Source organism: Oryctolagus cuniculus, chromosome 13 (genome assembly GCF_051225735.1).
Source record: "Oryctolagus cuniculus isolate XC-2025 breed Fujian yellow rabbit chromosome 13, ASM5122573v1, whole genome shotgun sequence".
Classification (NCBI taxonomy): Eukaryota; Metazoa; Chordata; class Mammalia; order Lagomorpha; family Leporidae; genus Oryctolagus; species Oryctolagus cuniculus.
The window spans coordinates 8,014,135-8,031,386 of NC_142879.1; positions in this window are offsets into that span (position 1 = coordinate 8,014,135).

The following is a 17,252-nucleotide window of genomic DNA, read 5'->3' on the forward strand; positions in this document are numbered from 1 at the left end:
AGCCATTTTACTCCTTCTGAGAAAATAATAATTCTAATAAGTAACTGACATCTCTTCCTAAAACTCAGATGACTGAACAAAATATATTACCACTCCTCAATATTTTCGAGAATTTTTATTATAAAACATAAGACTGAAAAAACCCTGGATTTTAAAGTATATATTTACATTGTTCCCTATATTTTGATTTATGTTATGTCACCTGGCTCAAACTTCAGTCTATTTTCTCTGACCTTATAATAGTATTTGATTATATTTAGGAGATGGAAATTTGTCTTTAGAGAAATTCTCATATTTCACACCATCTAAAGACATCTAGAGCTCATGTTCAATAAAAATTGGTGAAAGAAATTGTCAAAGAGAGGCTAACAAAGTGGATTAGGAAGCTAGATAATGCTATTTTTATTTTTTATTTTTATTTTTTGACAGGCAGAGTGGACAGTGAGAGAGAGAAAGACAGAGAGAAAGGTCTTCCTTTTCCATTGGTTCATCCCCCAATGGCCACTGCGGCCAGTGCGCTGCACCAAGCCAAAGCCAGGAGCCAGGTGCTTCTCCTGGTCTCCCATGGGGTGCAGGGCCCAAGCACTTGGGCCATCCTCCACTGCACTCCCCGGCCACAGCAGGGAGCTGGACTGGAAGAGGGGCAACTGGGAAAGAATCTAGCGCCCTGACCAGGACTAGAACCCAGGGTGCCAGCACCGCAGGGGGAGGATTAGCCTATTGAGCTGTGGCGCTGGCCTATAATGCTATTTTTAATAAAAATTATATGTGACTATAAAACAAGTAAAATAATATTTCTATGGCTCAAGATTTGGGAAACACATTAAAAGGATATACTGATTTATTACTGCACAGACAATATAAGTATGCATCAATTCAATGAAATTACCACCCGAAATATGTTTAAAACACATTTGGGCTCACTCTATACTTGTAATCACATTGTAGTCATATTTTTATATACTGAGATGAAGTCTTGTGAAGGCTGTGATTTTACTATGATGGACTGAGTGCTGAAACCCTGTCCTCTTTTCACTTCTGACCCAGCAACATCAGGGTCTACACAAGAAAAGCAGGACGAGGAACTGCCAGGGTTACAGTGCAGGGACCGCTAAGGAGTAAACAATCACAGTGATTGCAAACCCCAAGCTCTTATGGGGCTGGCATTGTGGTGAAGCAAGTGAAGCCATTGTCTGCAATGCCAGCATCCCATATAGGTACTGGTTCGAGTCCTGGCTGTTCCACTTCTGATCCAGCTACTTGCTAATGTGCCTGAGAAAGAACCCAAAGATGGCCCAAGTGCTTGGACACCTGCTACCCATGTGGGAGATCTAAATGGAATTCCAGGTTCCTGGCTTAGGCCTGGCTCAGTCCCAGTCCCAGGTGATGTGACCATTTTGGGTATGAACCAGAAGACGGAAGCTGGCTTTTCCTCTCCCTCTCGTTCCCTCTTTTTCTCTCCCTCTCCCTCTCCCTCTCCCTCTCCCTCTCCTTCTTCCTCTCCCTTTCTTTTCCTCTCTCTCTCTTTCTCCCCGCCACCTCTCTATAACTCTGATTTTCAAATAAAAAAAAAAAAAAAAAACTTTAAGAAACACTGTCGCTCCCCCTCTTTGTGGAGGAACGACACTAAACCCTGTGCTGTTCTTTTGTCTGCTCGGCCCTTCCCGGGTTTGCTGCTGGTCCTTCCCGGGTTGGCTGCCGTCCCTCCACCTCCGTGGAAGGGCGGTTCCCCCTGCCACTTTCCCCACTTCCGTGGGGGAGCGGCACACCACCGGCCGGCTCTCTCGGGGGCTGCTCAGGTGTTCCTTCAGATAGATGTTCCCCGTGCATGTTGTCTCTCTCCTCCTTTATAGTCCTCTTCCTCCAATCCCAACTCTGCTACCCACACTCCGAGTACGCTGCTCTCCTCCAATCAGGAGCAGGATCAGCTCCTGCAGGTTACTGGTCGAACTGGAGGCAGCTGCGTAGAAGCTGTTACCTCCTCTCCCAGCACCATATTGTGGGAGAGCAGATGCATAGAATAAGTCTTAATTCCAGTAACTTAGTCTAGTCTCAGTTGCTCCCCACAAAACACAACAACAATAACAAACCAACCAACTAACCCTAAAAAAGCTCAGAGCTGCTTTTTACTAAGTGGCCTGCAGAACCCAAGAGCTATTCTAAGTTAACTCACAAGGCTGGGATCTGGGGTCTTGAGGACTTTGCAGGTCTTGATCTGACTGTGGTGCAGTTCTTCACAATTTACATAGGCCAGGTTGTATTTCATCAACAGTTGTGAAACTGGATATAGAAACCCTGTACTTCCAAAATGACAGCCAAAAAGTGTTTCCTTTCCATCCAAGGTTTTTATAACTGGCTTTCGTACTGGCATAGAATAGTAGACAAAAAAAATGGAATAGAGAAACCAGAAGTAACTACAGCAACAAAAAGAACTTATACATGGTAATTCAATAGATCATGGGGGAGCCCTGTTAATCAGTTAGGAAAAATGTAAAGATTTAAAGACTTATCGGGGAAACAGATTATCCACGTTGGGTTATAATGAGATGGATTAATATATCACGTAGTTTTAACAAAAATGGAGCCATGTATACAATGATGTGAATAGATCAATACTGCGTTCATCAACACAGCTGAACCTATATATTACATTATTGAGTATAAATGAAGGGTATAAAGGAATAATTTATGATTTATTTCAATCTCTATAAATTTAAATACAGATCAAAGGGAAAATATTGTTTAGAGTACCATAAAGGCAGCAACTCTGTACATCCAAGACTGACTATGAGTAACAGATACCTAAGTTTATGATTATCTCAGTAGGCAGGTGGCACTCTGGAGCAAAATAAGTTACAGAAATGGAAAATATGATTGAAATATTAGGAGACATGGGCTGACAATAATCTCTCTTGTCTGTTGTGCTCCATGACTCATAAGTGTATAGGTTCCAGATCCTCACACAGATTTTTTGATACAAACAAAATTCTAGTTGATACAAGTAATGTTTATATCTTCAAATAAACATAAGGATACATATTTGTTTTGTCATAATTACATTAAATGTCTATCTCACTTGCTTCAGGTTTTAGTGGGTATCATAAGTATATTTATGTCACTAAAATCTAATTTATATTTAACATAAATACATTAGAGGAAAACTAACAATTAATTTCCATTTTTTTGCTAGGTATCACTTGTAGAAACACCATCAGATGCAATCAGTATGAGCTATTGGAGGAACATTAAATAATGACATAAAAATAGGTACCTATAATTTTATACACACACATTAATATTTTTGGATGCTACAGGGCTTGGACTAAGACTCTAAATAAGCAAAGATCTTACTTTTCTGTCTATCAAATAAAGCAGGACCAACTGTTTTTAGCAGATATACCAAGGAACTTGGTGGACTATTTATTAAATAACAATCAGGCATGTAAAGATACATAAACAGATACAGGCAAGCAGGCAGACAGATGGACAGACAGACACTATACAGAAGGATGAAAGAATCGTATTTTCCTTCAGTCCACAGAGACCAGTAACTGATCACAATAGCATCATTGGAAGGAGTAACACAGGCAGCTCCCTTGACCTGTCTTTAGTGTTCTATTTTATTTTTATTTTTCAAGTTTTCTATTCATTGTATGGAATCATTTTTCTCTCTTTCTCTACCACAGTTGGTTTCCCACCAACAAAAACTAAATCTTCACCCAATTTCTCCTATGCTTATATAATCTTCAAGAGCTACATAAAATCTAATTGTAACACTGAAAATAGGATTTCCTTATAGAAAACTTGAAATGTGTAGGTTACTTGAAAGAAAGAACTGTGAAATTAGCAAGAAGTAAAAATATATAAAATGAATGCAACAAGTGTTTATTTTGTTATTACTATTGCTTTATCACTTTATAAAACTTAACCAATGCAACTTGTTCTCCATGAAAGTGTTTATGAGCTGGCAAGAGACAAAAAATAAAATTTGTGGCTACACACATAATCAAAATTATTTCATTTCTCATCAATAAATTACACACACATAAAATATTGTATAAGAAAATAACTCAATATAACGTTTCTCCACAAAACAAATGGAATAAATTGACATGCATTCCTCATCATCAGGGATTCAAGCACAAACTAAACTCTTGAGTTTCTGTGAGGTAATTTCATACCTTTTATATTTAAGGAATTATAAAAGATAAGGAAGAGGAACATTAAAATCAGTAAAACTCAAGAAAATTGGGCTTGAAAAGAAAATAAATTGAAAGCAGGGAAGAAATAATACATGAGAAGAAGGATATAGAAATAGGCTAGATAAATGCAAATGAAACATAAAGCCTAGGGCTGGCTCCATTTAAATTCACTAAAAATTTACCAAAATAGACTCTTGGAATTTGTTTTAATTTTTGTACTTCTGTATTTTCAGTGCTCTCAGAAAAAAATTTATATATTCATAGAGGTAACAAAGATGGGCAAGCTCCAGCTGGGAATAGGGCATCAGCAGTACATTAAGGGGAACACTCGCCATCAGAGTAAAAGCAAGAATGTGACAATGAGCTCAGGTTACAAAGGACCCAAAGCAATTCTAGCTCGCTGGCGCTCTCAGGGCAGAGTATATTATTAATTATTCATCTAGTTTACACTTATATTACAAGGCAAGATTGTTTATTATTTAAGGAATGATTGCTAACTTAGTAGTCATAATTAGGGACATGTTAAAAATGTATGGCAATAAAAATAACCAATTTAAAACAGATTGTGTGAAATATACCACCAGTGAAATATCTCAGGCAAGTGCCATATTATGAACTGAGATTAAAAATGACAGGCTGATCTCATTAAGACAGCAAGATTCCATCATCTTACATCCAAATTGCAAAAAGTAGATCCATCCAGATAACTTAGGCAGAAAAATAATTCACTGTTATATACTAGGGAGTGCCAAGAATCACCATACAGGCTACATAGTCAATGTTCTAGGCCGTTTATTAGGGGACAATTGACAATGTGCTAGTGGCATTTGACACCACTGACGCTGCTACTGAATTTCCAATGACAGCACCTTCACAGAGAACACACTCTGCTCAGGATTTACCTCCTCACACTATTCACTTTTCACGCGAGGGTTCAAAAATATATACCCATTTTCCTGAACCTGGGTTACATACCTGCATTCTCTTTCCAGACAGGAAATAAGTATTTTCCATCTGCCTAAGGAAGTATGTCCTAGCAATGCAGGAAATCTTTTCAACAACAGGGGTATGCAAAAGATCTACAAAGAGGAAAAAAGATACTATATACTCAACATTTTTATTTATTTTTGTTTATATTTATTTGAAAGGCAGACAGAGACAGACAAAGAGTCCATCTGCTGGTTCAGTCCCCAAATACCTGTGCCAGCTAGGACTGGGCCAGGGAAGCCAGGAGCCCTAATTTCATCCAGATCTCCCACATGGGTACCAGGGAAACAAATCACTGGAGGCATCACCCGCTGCCTCTCAGGTTATGCATTATCAGGAAGCTAGAATTGGAAGCAGAGCTGGGACTTGAACCCAGACACTCTGATGTAGGATGTGGAGATCTCAAACTGTCTTTTTTTCTTTTAAAGACTTACTTATTTAATTGTTTTTTGAAAGGCAGAGAGAGAAGTCTTCCATCTGCTGGTTGACTGCAATAACCAAGTCTGGGCCAGGCTGAAGCCATGAGTCAGGAACTTTATCCTGGTCTCCTACATGGGTGCCAACAGCCCAAATATTGGGCCTTCTTCCATTGCTTTCCCAGGGACATTAGCAGGAAGCTGGATCAGGAACAAAGTAGCCAGAACATGAACTAATACTCCTAAGTTGTGTATTAGCTCTGTGCCAGAGCCAGTCCCTACGATCTCCTCTTTATTCAATGTAAATATGAATAATTTTTTCACATTTAAACTTCATACAAATAGCAAAAACAACAAACTGACAATGGTGAATGACTCACACCTTAGAAAAACAGTTTTGGATATTGGCTAAAAGCATGGAGATTCTAATTAGATTGCCTTTATTTATTAATTAATTAATTAATTTTTTTTTTTTTGACAGGCAGAGTTAGACAGTGAGAGAGAAAGACAGAGAGAAAGGTCTTCCTTTTCCGTTGGTTCACCCCCCATGTGGCCACTATGGCTGGCGCGTTGCGGCCATCGTGCTGCGCTGAACCGAAGGCAGGAGCCAGGTGCTTCCTCCTGGTCTCCCATGCGGGTGCAGGGCCCAAGGATCTGGGCCATTCTCCACTGCACTCCTGGGCCACAGCAGAGAGCTGGACTGGAAGAGGAGCAACCGGGACAGATTCTGGCGCCGGCGCCACAGGCGGAAGATTAGGCTAGTGAGCCAAGATGCCGGCCTAGATTGCCTTTAAACTTTGACAGATATTCAGTGGAATAAAGGATGTAAGGCATTTGTGCCTCAGTTGCTTTTCTATAAAATGTAAGGTTGACAGTGAATATTTAAAATGGTTCTCATGACAGTTAAATGAATTATTCCATAAGAGGTCTTCAGAAAATCCATGGGAAAAATATGATTATGAACAAACTCTGTATGGTTATAACTTTTTCACAAAATGAATTCATCCCAATTGTTATAACATGTAATAATCGGATCTAGTTTGAGACATTCAGAAGAATAAGAAAAAAGCTCTAATAGGCTTAATATGAATTCAGCTAAAATTTGCGTGAGAATAAATATCAAATTTATTGTGAATTGTGGGTAGAAGAATAATAAAATCATTGATGCTTTATTAAAAGTTTGTAGGGAATATGACCCCAAAGAAAACAGCAGTCTAAAAACCTTAAAACTCATTTTAAGAAGGAACAAGAGGCCGGCGCTGTGGCTCAATAGGCTAATCCTCTGCCTTGCGGCACTGGCACACTGGGTTCTAGTCCCGGTCGGGGTGCCAGATTCTGTCCTGGTTGCCCTTCTTCCAGGCCAGCTCTCTGTTGTGGCCAGGGAGTGCAGTGGAGGATGGCCCAAGTCCTTGGGCCCTGCACCCCAAGGGAGACCAGAATAAGTACCTGGCTCCTGGCTTCGGATCAGCGCGGTGTGCAGGCCACAGCGGCCATTGGAGGGTGAACCAACGGCAAAAGGAAGACCTTTCTCTCTGTCTCTCTCTCTCACTGTCCACTCTGCCTGTCAAAAATGAAAAAAAAAAAAAAAAAGAAGGAACAAGAGTTAAAGTCTGCAATGGCAGATGAACCTCATCGCTTTGAGAGGCAAAATGCATCTTGTTGTACTCTAACTGAAGATTACTCTTGGTTAGCAGAAACAATAGCCAATACATAGACATCTGAATTGGTTCAGCTTACATAATGTTGATGGAAAAATTAAACCAGTGCAATCCTTGTGGTCAATGTGTGCTGAAAGTATTATGCACAGGTTAGCTGAAGAAAAGAGCAGAAATTTCAATGGAAATTTTCAACAAATGGGATCAAGAGACTAAAGTATTGTTCAAAGAACTGTCATGGGAGATGAAACATGTCTTTACTAGTACAATCCTGAATACGAAGTACAATCAAAGCAGTGGCTACCAAGAAGGATAAGTGGTCCAGTCCAAGAAAAAAAAAAAAAAAACAGACTGGTCAGGAGCAAAGGGCATAATAACAGTTTTCTGGGATGCTCGATGTTTGTCTTGTTAACTTTCTGAATGCTTCTTTTAAGAATATTTTGATAATTCAGTCAAAGCTTTGGCAGAAAAATGCCTAGAAAATCTTTACCAGAGAGTCAAGGACACGCTATATATGTCAATAAAAAATGTTATCTACTATATGAAGATAGTCCCAGTAATGGACCTGTGCCCAGCAGACTGGCTGAGTTTCTTGGCAAATGAAGACATCTGTCAATGGACCATGAACATAGCTTGGCCAGCTGCTGTCAGGAAGTTCTGAAGGCATTCAGACTCTGTCCTGGGATATCAATCAAATGACTCAAACTAGATCTCTGTGCTCCATTAAAAAGCCACAGACCGTCTCAGTTCCTGTGTTGTCTGCAAGTCTTCTACTGTCTCCTATTGTCCATATTTACATTGCCATTTTCAAAGTTGGTTGTACTCTATTTTCTCCCACATATGTTACTACGGAACAGGAATGAATGTCTTAAAGCAAGAGCTAAGAATATGCTCCCTTCCAGAGGAACGGTGGGATGGTACTGAGACGTCTACAGCCCGGTTAATCTGCTTTCTGATCCTAGGAGGAAGTCCTAAAACACTGTGTGTGTGTGTGTGTGTGTGTGCGTGCACTGAAGGAAGAATGGCAGGAGCTGCACCCTTGTAATTTGGGCTGCCAACAAGTTTTGAATACTGGTAGCTCCTGTAATCTTATGACTTCTTGGATTAATAATACCCAATTTATGATAAACACTTGATTTCACAGAGTCAATTAGTTTCCTACAATCAGATTTATATTTTCTTCAAGGACCTAGAAGCAAGCTATTATCTGTTCTTCAAATATAAATCAATTTCAGAAAAAAGGAAACTCTCCAAAACCGTACGACACTCACACCTGAGTCTCTTACGCAGACTTTCCACAAGTCGTACATATTACCCCTCATCTACCAGAAATACTCCATGTAGTGCTAGATACGTCTTCAGAGCCATCAGGGAGACCTGCATCAATCACACCCTATATCAGGCAGCCCTCTTGTCTTGTTTTTCTATCCATGTAACACATTATGACTTCCTTTAAGAACTGAAAGTGTGAAGTAGACTAAGTTTGCTTTTCACTTTGAAGTAGATGGTCTATATGTCCCAAATCACTATAATTTAAATGCCGTCCATATGAGAGCGCACAGAACACAGACTAACAACTATTGGTATCATCAATCCCCAAATTCTAAAAATCTAAAATTCTAAAAGTAGATCAGATTAAGTCCTCTTAATTATACTAAGTACCCACTTTCTCCAAGAATACAGAAATGTGTGATTTATCATTCAGCAAAAACAAAATTTGTCAGCATTATATTTGTTGCAACTTATATTTATTATCTAAAACACAACATGATTTTCCTTTTCAAAAACTTCACATTCTTAATTTTATACTAAAAGTGTTCTATTTAAATTCGTTGCCTCAAGTAAGCCAATCTGTCCAAGTATATTGAAGTTGGTATTTATAGCCTTATTTATAAAAGTAAAGGTTTATTGTTCTTTTGTGTTTCTTGGTTTATTGTGGCTTATTGTTCCTCATGAGACCTATTATCCCAAACTATATAATTTTAAAATAAAGCCGAGTTTATTGCCTTAGTTTTCTACATTGTATACAACAACACCTGGGGAAATATTCTGTGGCTTATAAACTCAGTAAATACCTATTATTAATTAGTTAGAACTTATAGCAAAAGTATTAAAATTTTCTCTAATCCTTTATTGTCCAATTTATATATCCACACATGTGTAATTTATATAAATGCATTTATAAACATATATGTAAAGACATAAGGTACATATATATTGTGAGTACATATGTGTATGCATTTATAATACATGTGTGTAAGTATACATATAAATATACTAACAAAAATTATAGTTATGTGGCAATATGTAATACATCTTGTACATAAATCTATAAAGAAGTGAAATCTAAAATAATAATGAAGTAAATAAAATAAATTTGAAAATAAAACAATAGAAATAATTAAATAAAACATTGTTTTCTGGCTCTGGGTTTTAAATTTTTTATAAATAAAAATTACCTAACATGTGGGCATATGGCCCGCTTCTTAAGATGCAGGACAGAATGCCCACATCCCTAGTGTGGTGCCCAGATTTGATTCCCAGTTCCTTCACCTCACTCTAATTTTCTTTCAATGCACACCCCGGAAGGGAGGAAGGGATGAAGGCTTAATGGATTGGGTTCCTAACACCTGGGTGAGAGACTTGGAGGAGTTACAGGCTCCTGGCTTTGGCACCAAGCAGGGGCAATTCATGGAATTAGGGGTTGAACCAGCAGATGGGAGTGTATTAGTGTATTCTCTCTCTTAGCCTTTATATGTATCTTACTCTTTCTGTCTCCCTCCCTCTCTGCATCACAAATAAATAAATTAAAACATTTATAAAAGACTTCAAGAAATGCATTTGTAGTTTAGCAAAGCAAATTTAATTTTAAAAAACTATCTTTGGAGATTTAATAAACTGCACATAGTATAAAAATGTATAATGTGGTTCTTTTAAGTTATTTTATCTTTGGTTTATTCTTCTAAGTTTTAGTCAATATTTTGCTGGTTTGATCAAGTTACTGCTGTTGATAGTTTCCTATTGTTAATCCAGTAGATCACTTTAATTTCAGAATAATAGTTTCTGACAGTTAAAATGTGTTTCTTAAAGTATCTCATTTTTCTCAAGCTTCAGGGTTTAAGTTGTGTATCCTTAAGCTGCTTCTTGTTATCCATTTAAAACTTTTCCTCTACTCGTCTTTCCTTATTAAAACCCATCTCCTGATTTATTTATTGTTAGGGTAGATTTATTTGTTTTCTTTAGAATGCTTATGTAAGATATTTTCTCAATATATTTATTTTATTCTGACAAATGGATATTTTACTTGATGCAGTATTTGTAGAATTAAATATTAAAATAATTCTTGGATGGGAAGAATGAGAGAGAGAGAGGCAGAGAGAGAGAGAGACAGAGAGAGAGAATGAGAATGTACTTCCATCCACTGGTCCATTTCCCAAAAGCCTGCATTAGACAGAGACTGGGCTGATGTCAAAGCAGGGAGCGGGGATTCAACCCAGGTCTCTCATGAGTGACAGACAGGAATCCGACTACTTGAGAGACACACAGAGAGAGACAATGAGAGGGATAAGGAGAGAGAGAGACAGAGAGGTTGAGAGAGAGAGAAAGAGGTAGATCTTTCATGCACTGGTTCATTCCCCAAAAAAGGCCTCAACAGCCGGAACCAGGCCAGCCTCAAGCATGGAGCCTACCCCATCTGGCGCTCCTCCATGGGTGGCAGGGCCTAAGCACCTGGGGCCACCTTCTGCTGCCTCCCGTATGCGTTCTCAGGAAGCCTCTTTGACAGTTAAAATGGACAGAAACCAGTGCTCCTATAGGGAATGTCAGCACCACAAGCAGGAATTTAACCCACTGCACCACAAAGTACAAATACCTTTGACACACTATTACGAAAAAGTCAGCTACTTTAAGCCAGAAAAAAAAAGTACTGAAATAGCAAGATTTAAAAGTTAATTGATAAATGTCATTTAAAAGATACATAAATGTTTTTAGTCCTAAAACAGGAGTGGAATCTTTCCCTATTATCACATAGTCATTACAGCAAACTAAATAGAAAAAAAAATATTAAAACCCAAGATTGTATGGGAAACACTCTCATATTATAATGCAATAAATATCAGATAAAGTAACAAAAAGTTACCTAACATATTTTGATTATGGAAATTTGGAAACTGTATTTCTAGATAAATTTGGAGGAAAAATAAACTCAAAATATTACTATGTACAAGTTACATAGAAATAAAATTAAGGCACAATATATTTTCTCTAAAAACAACAAATACTACAACAGATTTGGAAATCTAGAAGAAATTGTTCATTTCTACCAACAATAAATGAACAAAATGAGAAAGAATAGTTCCAAAATATAAAAGTATAATTGCTACTGAACAGATAATTTCAACATAAATTTAAGAAAATAGTTGTGAAACACTGTGAAAATATACACATAATCTTATTAAAGTATATAAAAGTAGATCCTAAATGCTGGATTTTTATTTAGAAGCACAAAACAGCATGTAAATGTTTCTGCTTCTGAAATCAATTACAATCAATTTTAAATCACAATTGCAACTGATGATTTTCTGAAGTGTAATGTCCAAGAATGTGAAATTCAAAAAACTATATATACTTTATATATATATATATATGCGCATTTTTCTTTCAGTCATTTATGTCCCTAGAAAGGGCCATGTTCCATTCATTTGAGCAATTCAGATTTTTCTAAGGAATAATGAGCTTATGATACTGCATTACTTATTGACTATTAAGTCATATTTTAATTATTTTGATTTTCAATATAAACTTCATCAGCAAACAACAATTTAAAACTTAGCATTAGAGTTTTCTACACAATCTGGAACAAAACAAAATAAAAAAAAAAACTAAAGAAAAACAGCCACTTAATGGTAAAAATGGTAAAATGGTAAAAACAAATGGTAAAAAATGTTTAATGACTTATTCATAATGAATTACTCAATTTGAAAAAACCAATTATTTGATTAGCTTATACAGAGCCCTATACATAAATAATCTTTTAAAAACAAGTCTACTTGTTTACAAATTCTAGGACAGCAAAGTGAATTCAGCAATTAGAGTCAATCAAATTGATCAAGGCTTTGATCGTTGCTTTCACTGATTGATCTGGCAGCAAGTCCAAGAGACGAAAGACACCTGAGCTCAAGAGGTCCGTTGAGAACACCTCCCACATCTGCTGAAATTCTCAGTGCTATGAAACACTTTCCTGTAACTCTCATAACTGTCATTGAATGATATAAAGCAAGTGAAACTGCAATTTGTTATTGGTTACAGAGAGGGAGTTCCATGTGGTTTACATACCATCTCTTCAAGCGGGACAGACTGTAGCCCATACAACTGCACTGTCCAATATTACAGCCAATAACCAATGTGGTTATGCTAATTTAAAGGAAAATAAACACATTTAAAAATTCAGTTCCCAACATGACCACATAAGCCAAATTTCAAATCATCAATAACCATTTATAGACAGTATAACATGGAACATTCAGATTTGGTCATTTTCCACCACTGCAGAAGTTTCTCTGGAAAGTATTGTTATATAGGATTTTTGGAAGGCTATCACAGGCATAGTGGATTGACATTATCTGTAGAAATAAGGTTACTTGAATGACAGTGCTGTTAAAAGACTTTTACTCAAAAATGTGCTTATTGGAGTGAGTCTATCCCTGATTGGCTGATTTTTCTAAGTGGTAGAGGAAATAAGTGGTGGAGAATTGAGGCTGACAATTGAAAAAGTATGTCTTTTGAGAAGAGTTGTTGACAGATGGAAACTGGTTCTGCTTCTATTTGTTACAATGGCTATAGAAGGATCAGAATTCTAAATATGCAAGATTAAAAATATTAACTCCTTTAAATTTCAAAAGTTGGCAACTAGAATAAACAAGAAAGTCAGAACATAAAAATCACTTTAAGAAACGAAATTACTGTACAAAACAAGTAGTTTTTCGATGCATAATCTGACTTATTAAACAAGGGACATTTATCTACACTCCTATTTCACAGTATATACAAACATAAAATCTATATGCATCTAAATTTTCAAAATCAAATACCTTAAAAACACTTTTAGAATTCCAGGTGTAAAACTGTTACTTCTTGACAAAGACTAAATACAAAACAGATTTTTTTTTTTTTAAAGCACACAATGGGGGCCAGCACTGTGGTGTAGCAGGTGAAGCCACTGCCTGCAAAGCCAGCATCCATATCAGTGTCAGCTTGAGTCCTGGTTGCTCCACTTCCAATCTAGCTTCCAAGTAATGGCCTGGGAAAGCCGCAGAGAATGGCCCAGATACTTGGGCCCCTGCCACCCACATGGGTGACTCCTGTTTGGGCCTTGCCCAGCGCTGGCCACTGTGGTCATCTGGGGACTGAACCAGCAGATGGAAGATTCTCTCTCTCTCTCTCTCTCTCTTTGTAATTCCTACTTTCTAATTAAATAAATATATAGAACCACTTGTCTGAAAAGGTTTAATTTCTCTCTAGAAAAATATTCTAGCCAACAGGCAAATTTATTTTTAAAAGCAGAGAACTGCAAAACTGTGAAAGTGGGAGGCTGATGATCAGTTGTTCTTCATATATCCTTTCATTCTTTAATCTACAGTAATGAAAAGCTTGCAATACTTTGTAATTCTGAAACCTCAAGTATAGCGAATAATCAGTACAGCACTTTGCAGAGATTTTTAAATTCCAAGTGAAATAGATAAAAAATAGTTTTTATGATTTGTTCAGTAAAATTTTATCAGTTGATCACTTCAGATGGACATTTCTTCTCGTATGAATACAGCCAGTTGTGATGAGGTCTTGGGCACAGGTGCCCATGTCATAATGAAGTGTGATAGAGAAAGTAACTCAACAAACAAAAGGTAGCATAAAATTAATAAATTCAAAGATTATTAAGGAAAATAGGACTGAGTGAGAAAAATATGAATGAAAATGTACAGTGTCCTTCCAAACACAAGATATCTGGGCATTTGAAAGACATGAGCATATAAACCACAGATATCAGAGGGAAAAGCAACCCAGATCATGAAGCACAAAGCACGAAACACGGAATGCAATCCACGAGGTGCGGGGCTACCGAGAAGGGTGCACTGTCAGAATATGAAACATGACATTAAGGAGGAAATAAGTGTGTTACTACAAAGCTCTAAGGAAAATTCAGCTACCAATTTGTACTCAATCTTACAAAAACAGAAGGTAAAGCATTCTGGAAGAAAGCCTTAGTATAAAGCATCATCAGTATTGCTTTGTAAATAATGGCTCAACAATTATATCTAATCACATTTGTGGTGTTTTCTTGTTGCTGTTGTTAATGTGTATTAATTAAATCATAATTTGATTTTCTAAAAACTAATCTTTTGATGAAAATGCCATTAGCAGAGGCTAATGATGAATTCATCTATGAAGTGAACCATTGCATAGCTCATTAAAAATAAATAATATGGAGTTAAACAAACTGATGGGGAAAATTAATGAACATAAAGTATACTAAATGTGCAAGACTTATTTTTAAAATAACCATACCATTTAGAGTTTGTTAAGTTATGAAATATTTTACACAAGTCTTTCACTCTCTCAAAGGTATATAAGACATTTTTAAACACTTTTTTTTCTGGGTATTCTTACCGCCACCTTTTCTAAAAGAATATTTTTTCTTTTATACATCCTAGCTTTTCTGATTTTCTAGGTCTTAATATTAACCAGCAAGTCAAAAAATAAGCATTCAGTCTTTTCTATGGGTTCAACTTGTTCAACTCCTGCTACACTGGTCTATTTCACATGCAGAGATTAAACATTGGCTAGAGCTAAAAAAAATTCTATTATCATGCAAGATGGAGGGATCAAATACTGAAAGACAAGTTCAATTATTTCGTTGCTTGGTGTTTCACAAATGGCATGTCATTTTTACCCTGAAATAATCATATGTAGTAGACTTAAGCGTCCCGGTCAAAAGTTATGGAAATATATTTGTTTACCCTCACACATTGCTCATCTTTGGAAGACGAGGAGATGAGTCCATATGAAATTTTCGTTTTTTAAGTCTTAAATAGAAAAATAATTTTCAAAACAATTTAAACTAACATGACATTAAGGAGGAAATAAGTGTGTTACTACAAAGTAACAAAATAAAACAAAAATTTATTTGCTTATAAGCAAATAAAAATGGTGGCACTTCATTTCTAACTGTATGATATAATGGCTACTCTATGTATTTACCAGTTGCATTCTCACTATTCATTAATAAAAGTTTAATATCAAATGACAAATCATATTTTTAATGATGCCAATCTAAAAACAGAAATAAGAAGTGCTTTCTTTACTTCATTATCAGGCTGAGTATTTAACTATTAAATATCTCCATACCTTTATTGATGACCAAAATTTTTGTCTATTTTATATTTTAATTGTTTTTATCATTTCCTCTGCCATTAGGTGCCCTAGCTTCTACTTCATAAAACAGTTAATAAGATCTAAAACAGGAGATTCACAGTGAAATGTCAAGTGTCTTAATGATAAAAGAATGAAGCAGGACAAGTTGTTTTTTCATTCATTTGGTAATTAACATTGTTTGTTCCGTTCATCAAACATATGTCCAGTGCTTCCTATAAATCATACTCTTCTAGGTGCCTGGGATACACAAGCAAACACCACCACTGCAATTTCTTACATTCCACAGGAGAAAAAAAAGTAAGAAAATGAAAACAAATGTAATAAAATAACTGGAAGGGAAGCTGGAGCCACAGCTCTCTTGGCTAATCCTCTGCCTGTGGTGCCAGCACCCTGGGTTCTAGTTCCGGTTGGGGTGCCGGTTCTGTCCTAGTTGCTCCTCTTCCACTCCAGCTCTCTGCTGTGGCCTGAGAAGGCAGTGGAGGATGGCCCAAGTGCTTGGGCCCTGCACCCCATGGGAGACCAGGAGGAAGCACCTGGCTCCTGGCTTCTGATCGGTGCAGCACGCCAGCCGTAGTGACCATTTTGGGGGTGAACCAACGGAAAAGGAAGACCTTTCTCTCTGTCTCTCCCTCTCACTAACTCTGCCTGTCAAAAAAATTAACTAAAAAAAAAAAAAAAAACTGGAAGGTCAGAAGGTTAAATTACCCATTTGATACATCAGTAATTCCCTCCAAGGTAGTGCAATAAGTGAGAAGCATTTAGATGAGAATCAGTGGAAAAAACTCATGCTATATCTCAATTGGTTGATTCCCTCTTAAGTGGAATATTCGTTATGGAGGTTCTGTTTTAAGGAACTACAAAAATGATTTTGATATGAACTTTCTCATTTTAAATGCTTTCAACAAAATACAGAAGGAAATATGAAAATTATTTCAGTGTTATTTAGCTCCATTTCCAACCAGGACATATGTCTTATGTCTCTCCCCTGCCTCTCCTCCCCGACACTTACAGATATCAAACAGGTAATAGGATCCAACTGGAGATTATCAGTCTGAACTAGGGAAAGGAGAATTTTATAGCTGAAATTTTGGCAAGCTGTGTCGTAAAGTAGTGGAATCTATTTAGCATAAATTTTTAAAATGCTAATTAAAAACTAGTTTTGAATACCATTTTAAAATGTTGAATAAAAGTCCACAAGAAAATAAGAATTTTTACTTATTACATATTTTTGGAAATTCCTTAATTGCTACCATAGGAATTTAATTGTTTTCATTGCATAAGGTTATATGATCTTTGTTTTTTCTTAATTTATCTTAGGAGACACATTTTTCCCACACAGAAGACAACTACTAGTGTCATTCATTTTCTCTTCAAATATTCCCATTCTGAGGGGACTTTCCTTGTTTCCTTTCTGGGCTTAGTACATTTTAGGAGATACTTACATCATCTTGGAATGTCCTTGCTGAAAACAATTTAGCGCAACTTTTCTATCTAATTTATCCTAAAGCTTTAACACAAGCTTTGTTATGTAATAAGCTCACACACTTGCATTTTCTATTTGAAAC